Genomic DNA, 12,369 nt, shown 5'->3' on the forward strand with positions numbered 1-12,369 from the left:
CCTGATATGACGTCACACTGGTACCTGATATGACGTCACACTGGTACCTGATATGACATCACACTGGTACCTGATATGACATCACACTGGTACCTGATATGACATCACACTGGTACCTGATATGACGTCACACTGGTACCTGATATGACGTCACACTGGTACCTGATATGACATCACTCTGGTACCTGATATGACATCACACTGGTACCTGATATGACATCACACTGGTACCTGATATGACATCACACTGGTACCTGATATGACGTCACACTGGTAATGATAAGACATCACACTGGTACCTGATATGACATCACACTGGTACCTGATATGACATCACACTGGTACCTGATATGACATCACACTGGTAATGATATGACATCACACTGGTACCTGATATGACATCACACTGGTAATGATATGACATCACACTGGTACCTGATATGACATCACACTGGTACCTGATATGACATCACACTGGTACCTGATATGACGTCACACTGGTACCTGATATGACGTCACACTGGTACCTGATATGACATCACACTGGTACCTGATATGACATCACACTGGTACCTGATATGACGTCACACTGATATCTGATATGACATCACACTGGTACCTGATATGACGTCACACTGGTACCTGATATGACATCACACTGGTACCTGATATGACGTCACACTGGTACCTGATATGACGTCACACTGGTACCTGATATGACATCACACTGGTACCTGATATGACATCACACTGGTAATGATATGACATCACACTGGTAATGATATGACATCACACTGGTACCTGATATGACATCACACTGGTACCTGATATGACATCACACTGGTAATGATATGACATCACACTGGTACCTGATATGACATCACACTGGTAATGATATGACATCACACTGGTACCTGATATGACGTCACACTGGTACCTGATATGACATCACTCTGGTACCTGATATGACATCACACTGGTACCTGATATGACATCACACTGGTACCTGATATGACATCACACTGGTACCTGATATGACATCACACTGGTACCTGATATGACGTCACACTGGTACCTGATATGACATCACACTGGTACCTGATATGACATCACACTGGTACCTGATATGACGTCACACTGGTACCTGATATGACATCACACTGGTACCTGATATGACATCACACTGGTACCTGATATGACGTCACACTGGTACATGATATGACGTCACACTGGTACCTGATATGACGTCACACTGGTACCTGATATGACATCACACTGGTACCTGATATGACATCACACTGATATCTGATATGACATCACACTGGTACCTGATATGACGTCACACTGGTACCTGATATGACATCACACTGGTACCTGATATGACGTCACACTGATATCTGATATGACATCACACTGGTACCTGATATGACGTCACACTGGTACCTGATATGACATCACACTGGTACCTGATATGACGTCACACTGATATCTGATATGACATCACACTGGTACCTGATATGACGTCACACTGGTACCTGATATGACATCACACTGGTACCTGATATGACATCACACTGGTAATGATATGACATCACACTGGTACCTGATATGACATCACACTGGTAATGATATGACATCACACTGGTACCTGATATGACATCACACTGGTACCTGATATGACATCACACTGGTACCTGATATGACATCACACTGATATCTGATATGACATCACACTGGTACCTGATATGACATCACACTGGTACCTGATATGACATCACACTGGTACCTGATATGACATCACACTGGTACCTGATATGACGTCACACTGGTACCTGATATGACGTCACACTGGTACCTGATATGACATCACACTGGTACCTGATATGACATCACACTGGTACCTGATATGACGTCACACTGGTACCTGATATGACATCACACTGGTACCTGATATGACGTCACACTGGTACCTGATATGACGTCACACTGGTACCTGATATGACATCACACTGGTAATGATATGACGTCACACTGGTACCTGATATGACATCACACTGGTAATGATAAGACATCACACTGGTATCTGATATGACATCACACTGGTAATGATATGACATCACACTGGTACCTGATATGACATCACACTGGTACCTGATATGACATCACACTGGTAATGATAAGACATCACACTGGTACCTGATATGACATCACACTGGTACCTGATATGACATCACACTGATATCTGATATGACATCACACTGGTACCTGATATGACGTCACACTGGTACCTGATATGACATCACACTGGTACCTGATATGACGTCACACTGGTACCTGATATGACGTCACACTGGTACCTGATATGACATCACACTGGTAATGATATGACATCACACTGGTACCTGATATGACATCACACTGGTACCTGATATGACATCACACTGGTAATGATATGACATCACACTGGTACCTGATATGACATCACACTGGTAATGATATGACATCACACTGGTACCTGATATGACATCACACTGGTACCTGATATGACATCACACTGGTACCTGATATGACATCACACTGGTACCTGATATGACATCACACTGGTAATGATATGACATCACACTGGTACCTGATATGACGTCACACTGGTACCTGATATGACGTCACACTGGTACCTGATATGACATCACTCTGGTACCTGATATGACATCACACTGGTACCTGATATGACATCACTCTGGTACCTGATATGACATCACACTGGTACCTGATATGACGTCACACTGGTACATGATATGACGTCACACTGGTACCTGATATGACGTCACACTGGTACCTGATATGACATCACACTGGTACCTGATATGACATCACACTGATATCTGATATGACATCACACTGGTACCTGATATGACATCACACTGGTAATGATATGACATCACACTGGTACCTGATATGACATCACACTGGTACCTGATATGACATCACACTGGTATCTGATATGACATCACACTGGTACCTGATATGACATCACACTGGTACCTGATATGACATCACACTGGTACCTGATATGACGTCACACTGGTACCTGATATGACATCACACTGGTACCTGATATGACATCACACTGGTACCTGATATGACGTCACACTGGTACCTGATATGACATCACACTGGTAATGATATGACATCACACTGGTACCTGATATGACATCACACTGGTACCTGATATGACGTCACACTGGTACCTGATATGACATCACACTGGTAATGATAAGACATCACACTGGTACCTGATATGACATCACACTGGTACCTGATATGACGTCACACTGGTACCTGATATGACATCACACTGGTAATGATATGACATCACACTGGTACCTGATATGACATCACACTGGTACCTGATATGACATCACACTGGTACCTGATATGACATCACACTGATATCTGATATGACATCACACTGGTACCTGATATGACGTCACACTGGTACCTGATATGACATCACACTGGTACCTGATATGACGTCACACTGGTACCTGATATGACATCACACTGGTAATGATAAGACATCACACTGGTACCTGATATGACATCACACTGGTACCTGATATGACATCACACTGGTACCTGATATGACGTCACACTGGTACCTGATATGACATCACACTGGTACCTGATATGACGTCACACTGGTACCTGATATGACATCACACTGGTACCTGATATGACGTCACACTGGTACCTGATATGACATCACACTGGTAATGATATGACATCACACTGGTACCTGATATGACATCACACTGGTACCTGATATGACATCACACTGGTACCTGATATGACATCACACTGATATCTGATATGACATCACACTGGTACCTGATATGACGTCACACTGGTACCTGATATGACGTCACACTGGTACCTGATATGACGTCACACTGGTACCTGATATGACGTCACACTGGTACCTGATATGACATCACACTGGTAATGATATGACATCACACTGGTACCTGATATGACATCACACTGGTAATGATAAGACATCACACTGGTACCTGATATGACGTCACACTGGTACCTGATATGACATCACACTGGTACCTGATATGACGTCACACTGGTACCTGATATGACATCACACTGGTACCTGATATGACATCACACTGGTACCTGATATGACGTCACACTGGTACCTGATATGACGTCACACTGGTACCTGATATGACATCACTCTGGTACCTGATATGACATCACACTGGTACCTGATATGACATCACACTGGTACCTGATATGACATCACACTGGTACCTGATATGACGTCACACTGGTAATGATAAGACATCACACTGGTACCTGATATGACGTCACACTGGTACCTGATATGACATCACACTGGTACCTGATATGACGTCACACTGGTACCTGATATGACATCACACTGGTACCTGATATGACATCACACTGGTACCTGATATGACATCACACTGGTACCTGATATGACATCACACTGGTAATGATATGACATCACACTGGTACCTGATATGACATCACACTGGTAATGATATGACATCACACTGGTACCTGATATGACATCACACTGGTACCTGATATGACATCACACTGGTACCTGATATGACGTCACACTGGTACCTGATATGACGTCACACTGGTACCTGATATGACATCACACTGGTACCTGATATGACATCACACTGGTACCTGATATGACGTCACACTGATATCTGATATGACATCACACTGGTACCTGATATGACGTCACACTGGTACCTGATATGACATCACACTGGTACCTGATATGACGTCACACTGGTACCTGATATGACATCACACTGGTAATGATATGACATCACACTGGTACCTGATATGACATCACACTGGTAATGATAAGACATCGCACTGGTACCTGATATGACATCACACTGGTACCTGATATGACATCACACTGGTACCTGATATGACGTCACACTGGTACCTGATATGACATCACACTGGTACCTGATATGACGTCACACTGGTACCTGATATGACATCACACTGGTACCTGATATGACGTCACACTGGTACCTGATATGACATCACACTGGTAATGATATGACATCACACTGGTACCTGATATGACATCACACTGGTAATGATAAGACATCACACTGGTACCTGATATGACATCACACTGGTACCTGATATGACATCACACTGGTACCTGATATGACATCACACTGGTACCTGATATGACATCACACTGGTACCTGATATGACGTCACACTGGTACATGATATGACGTCACACTGGTACCTGATATGACGTCACACTGGTACCTGATATGACGTCACACTGGTACCTGATATGACATCACACTGGTACCTGATATGACATCACACTGGTACCTGATATGACGTCACACTGGTACCTGATATGACGTCACACTGGTAATGATATGACATCACACTGGTACCTGATATGACATCACACTGATATCTGATATGACATCACACTGGTACCTGATATGACGTCACACTGGTACCTGATATGACATCACACTGGTACCTGATATGACGTCACACTGGTACCTGATATGACGTCACACTGGTACCTGATATGACATCACACTGGTAATGATATGACATCACACTGGTACCTGATATGACATCACACTGGTACCTGATATGACATCACACTGGTAATGATATGACATCACACTGGTACCTGATATGACATCACACTGGTAATGATATGACATCACACTGGTACCTGATATGACATCACACTGGTACCTGATATGACATCACACTGGTACCTGATATGACATCACACTGGTACCTGATATGACATCACACTGGTAATGATATGACATCACACTGGTACCTGATATGACGTCACACTGGTACCTGATATGACGTCACACTGGTACCTGATATGACGTCACACTGGTACCTGATATGACATCACACTGGTACCTGATATGACATCACACTGATATCTGATATGACATCACACTGGTACCTGATATGACATCACACTGGTAATGATATGACATCACACTGGTACCTGATATGACATCACACTGGTACCTGATATGACATCACACTGGTACCTGATATGACATCACACTGATATCTGATATGACATCACACTGGTACCTGATATGACATCACACTGGTAATGATATGACATCACACTGGTACCTGATATGACGTCACACTGGTACCTGATATGACGTCACACTGGTACCTGATATGACGTCACACTGGTACCTGATATGACATCACACTGGTACCTGATATGACATCACACTGATATCTGATATGACATCACACTGGTACCTGATATGACATCACACTGGTAATGATATGACATCACTCTGGTACCTGATATGACATCACTCTGGTACCTGATATGACATCACACTGGTACCTGATATGACGTCACACTGGTACATGATATGACGTCACACTGGTACCTGATATGACGTCACACTGGTACCTGATATGACATCACACTGGTACCTGATATGACATCACACTGATATCTGATATGACATCACACTGGTACCTGATATGACATCACACTGGTAATGATATGACATCACACTGGTACCTGATATGACATCACACTGGTACCTGATATGACATCACACTGGTACCTCATATGACATCACACTGGTACCTGATATGACATCACACTGGTACCTGATATGACATCACACTGGTAATGATATGACATCACACTGGTACCTGATATGACGTCACACTGGTACCTGATATGACGTCACACTGGTACCTGATATGACGTCACACTGGTACCTGATATGACATCACTCTGGTACCTGATATGACATCACACTGGTACCTGATATGACGTCACACTGGTACATGATATGACGTCACACTGGTACCTGATATGACGTCACACTGGTACCTGATATGACATCACACTGGTACCTGATATGACATCACACTGATATCTGATATGACATCACACTGGTACCTGATATGACATCACACTGGTAATGATATGACATCACACTGGTACCTGATATGACATCACACTGGTACCTGATATGACATCACACTGGTATCTGATATGACATCACACTGGTACCTGATATGACATCACACTGGTACCTGATATGACATCACACTGGTACCTGATATGACGTCACACTGGTAATGATAAGACATCACACTGGTACCTGATATGACATCACACTGGTACCTGATATGACGTCACACTGGTACCTGATATGACATCACACTGGTACCTGATATTACATCACACTGGTACCTGATATGACATCACACTGGTACCTGATATGACATCACACTGGTAATGATATGACATCACACTGGTACCTGATATGACATCACACTGGTACCTGATATGACATCACACTGGTACCTGATATGACATCACACTGATATCTGATATGACATCACACTGGTACCTGATATGACGTCACACTGGTACCTGATATGACATCACACTGGTACCTGATATGACGTCACACTGGTACCTGATATGACATCACACTGGTAATGATATGACATCACACTGGTACCTGATATGACATCACACTGGTAATGATAAGACATCACACTGGTACCTGATATGACATCACACTGGTACCTGATATGACATCACACTGGTACCTGATATGACGTCACACTGGTACCTGATATGACATCACACTGGTACCTGATATGACGTCACACTGGTACCTGATATGACATCACACTGATATCTGATATGACATCACACTGGTACCTGATATGACGTCACACTGGTACCTGATATGACGTCACACTGGTAATGATATGACATCACACTGATATCTGATATGACATCACACTGGTACCTGATATGACATCACACTGATATCTGATATGACATCACACTGGTACCTGATATGACGTCACACTGGTACCTGATATGACGTCACACTGGTAATGATATGACATCACACTGGTACCTGATATGACGTCACACTGGTACCTGATATGACATCACACTGGTAATGATATGACATCACACTGGTACCTGATATGACATCACACTGGTAATGATAAGACATCACACTGGTACCTGATATGACATCACACTGGTACCTGATATGACGTCACACTGGTACCTGATATGACATCACTCTGGTACCTGATATGACATCACACTGGTACCTGATATGACGTCACACTGGTACCTGATATGACGTCACACTGGTACCTGATATGACATCACTCTGGTACCTGATATGACATCACACTGGTACCTGATATGACATCACACTGGTACCTGATATGACATCACACTGGTACCTGATATGACGTCACACTGGTAATGATAAGACATCACACTGGTACCTGATATGACGTCACACTGGTACCTGATATGACATCACACTGGTACCTGATATGACGTCACACTGGTACCTGATATGACATCACACTGGTACCTGATATGACATCACACTGGTACCTGATATGACATCACACTGGTACCTGATATGACATCACACTGGTAATGATATGACATCACACTGGTACCTGATATGACATCACACTGGTAATGATATGACATCACACTGGTACCTGATATGACATCACACTGGTACCTGATATGACATCACACTGGTACCTGATATGACGTCACACTGGTACCTGATATGACGTCACACTGGTACCTGATATGACATCACACTGGTACCTGATATGACATCACACTGGTACCTGATATGACGTCACACTGATATCTGATATGACATCACACTGGTACCTGATATGACGTCACACTGGTACCTGATATGACATCACACTGGTACCTGATATGACGTCACACTGGTACCTGATATGACGTCACACTGGTACCTGATATGACATCACACTGGTAATGATATGACATCACACTGGTACCTGATATGACATCACACTGGTAATGATAAGACATCACACTGGTACCTGATATGACGTCACACTGGTACCTGATATGACATCACACTGGTACCTGATATGACATCACACTGGTACCTGATATGACATCACACTGGTACCTGATATGACGTCACACTGGTACCTGATATGACATCACACTGGTACCTGATATGACGTCACACTGGTACCTGATATGACGTCACACTGGTACCTGATATGACATCACACTGGTACCTGATATGACATCACACTGGTACCTGATATGACGTCACACTGGTACATGATATGACGTCACACTGGTACCTGATATGACGTCACACTGGTACCTGATATGACATCACACTGGTACCTGATATGACATCACACTGATATCTGATATGACATCACACTGGTACCTGATATGACGTCACACTGGTACCTGATATGACATCACACTGGTACCTGATATGACGTCACACTGATATCTGATATGACATCACACTGGTACCTGATATGACGTCACACTGGTACCTGATATGACATCACACTGGTACCTGATATGACGTCACACTGGTACCTGATATGACATCACACTGGTAATGATATGACATCACACTGGTACCTGATATGACATCACACTGGTAATGATATGACATCACACTGGTACCTGATATGACATCACACTGGTACCTGATATGACATCACACTGGTACCTGATATGACATCACACTGATATCTGATATGACATCACACTGGTACCTGATATGACATCACACTGGTACCTGATATGACGTCACACTGGTACCTGATATGACGTCACACTGGTACCTGATATGACATCACACTGGTAATGATATGACGTCACACTGGTACCTGATATGACATCACACTGGTAATGATAAGACATCACACTGGTATCTGATATGACATCACACTGGTACCTGATATGACATCACACTGGTACCTGATATGACGTCACACTGGTACCTGATATGACATCACACTGGTAATGATATGACATCACACTGGTACCTGATTTGACATCACACTGGTACCTGATATGACATCACACTGGTAATGATAAGACATCACACTGGTACCTGATATGACATCACACTGGTACCTGATATGACATCACTCTGGTAATGATAAGACATCACACTGGTACCTGATATGACGTCACACTGGTACCTGATATGACATCACACTGGTAATGATATGACATCACACTGGTACCTGATAAGACGTCACACTGGTACCTGATATGACATCACACTGGTACCTGATATGACGTCACACTGGTACCTGATATGACATCACACTGGTACCTGATATGACGTCACACTGGTACCTGATATGACATCACACTGGTACCTGATATGACATCACACTGATATCTGATATGACATCACACTGGTACCTGATATGACATCACACTGGTACCTGATATGACGTCACACTGGTACCTGATATGACGTCACACTGGTACCTGATATGACATCACACTGGTATCTGATATGACATCACACTGGTAATGATATGACATCACACTGGTACCTGATATGACATCACACTGGTACCTGATATGACATCACACTGGTAATGATATGACATCACACTGGTACCTGATATGACATCACACTGGTAATGATATGACATCACACTGGTACCTGATATGACATCACACTGGTACCTGATATGACATCACACTGGTAATGATATGACATCACACTGGTACCTGATATGACGTCACACTGGTACCTGATATGACGTCACACTGGTACCTGATATGACATCACTCTGGTACCTGATATGACATCACACTGGTACCTGATATGACATCACTCTGGTACCTGATATGACATCACACTGGTACCTGATATGACGTCACACTGGTACATGATATGACGTCACACTGGTACCTGATATGACGTCACACTGGTACCTGATATGACATCACACTGATATCTGATATGACATCACACTGGTACCTGATATGACATCACACTGGTAATGATAAGACATCACACTGGTACCTGATATGACATCACACTGGTACCTGATATGACGTCACACTGGTACCTGATATGACATCACACTGGTACCTGATATTACATCACACTGGTACCTGATATGACATCACACTGGTACCTGATATGACATCACACTGGTACCTGATATGACATCACACTGATATCTGATATGACATCACACTGGTAATGATATGACATCACACTGGTACCTGATATGACATCACACTGGTACCTGATATGACATCACACTGGTACCTGATATGACATCACACTGATATCTGATATGACATCACACTGGTACCTGATATGACGTCACACTGGTACCTGATATGACATCACACTGGTACCTGATATGACGTCACACTGGTACCTGATATGACATCACACTGGTACCTGATATGACATCACACTGGTAATGATATGACATCACACTGGTACCTGATATGACATCACACTGGTAATGATAAGACATCACACTGGTACCTGATATGACATCACACTGGTACCTGATATGACATCACACTGGTACCTGATATGACGTCACACTGGTACCTGATATGACATCACACTGGTACCTGATATGACGTCACACTGGTACCTGATATGACATCACACTGGTACCTGATATGACGTCACACTGGTACCTGATATGACATCACACTGGTACCTGATATGACATCACACTGGTACCTGATATGACGTCACACTGGTAATGATAAGACATCACACTGGTACCTGATATGACGTCACACTGGTAATGATAAGACATCACACTGGTACCTGATATGACGTCACACTGGTACCTGATATGACATCACACTGGTAATGATATGACATCACACTGGTACCTGATATGACATCACACTGGTACCTGATATGACATCACACTGGTACCTGATATGACATCACACTGGTATCTGATATGACATCACACTGGTACCTGATATGACATCACACTGGTACCTGATATGACGTCACACTGGTACCTGATATGACATCACACTGGTACATGATATGACGTCACACTGGTACCTGATATGACATCACACTGGTACCTGATATGACGTCACACTGGTACCTGATATGACATCACACTGGTAATGATATGACATCACACTGGTACCTGATATGACATCACACTGGTACCTGATATGACGTCACACTGGTACCTGATATGACGTCACACTGGTACCTGATATGACATCACACTGGTACCTGATATGACATCACACTGGTACCTGATATGACGTCACACTGGTACCTGATATGACGTCACACTGGTACCTGATATGACGTCACACTGGTACCTGATATGACATCACACTGGTACCTGATATGACGTCACACTGGTACCTGATATGACATCACACTGGTACCTGATATGACATCACACTGGTACC

This window comes from Rana temporaria, chromosome 10 (genome assembly GCF_905171775.1).
Source record: "Rana temporaria chromosome 10, aRanTem1.1, whole genome shotgun sequence".
Classification (NCBI taxonomy): domain Eukaryota; kingdom Metazoa; phylum Chordata; class Amphibia; order Anura; family Ranidae; genus Rana; species Rana temporaria.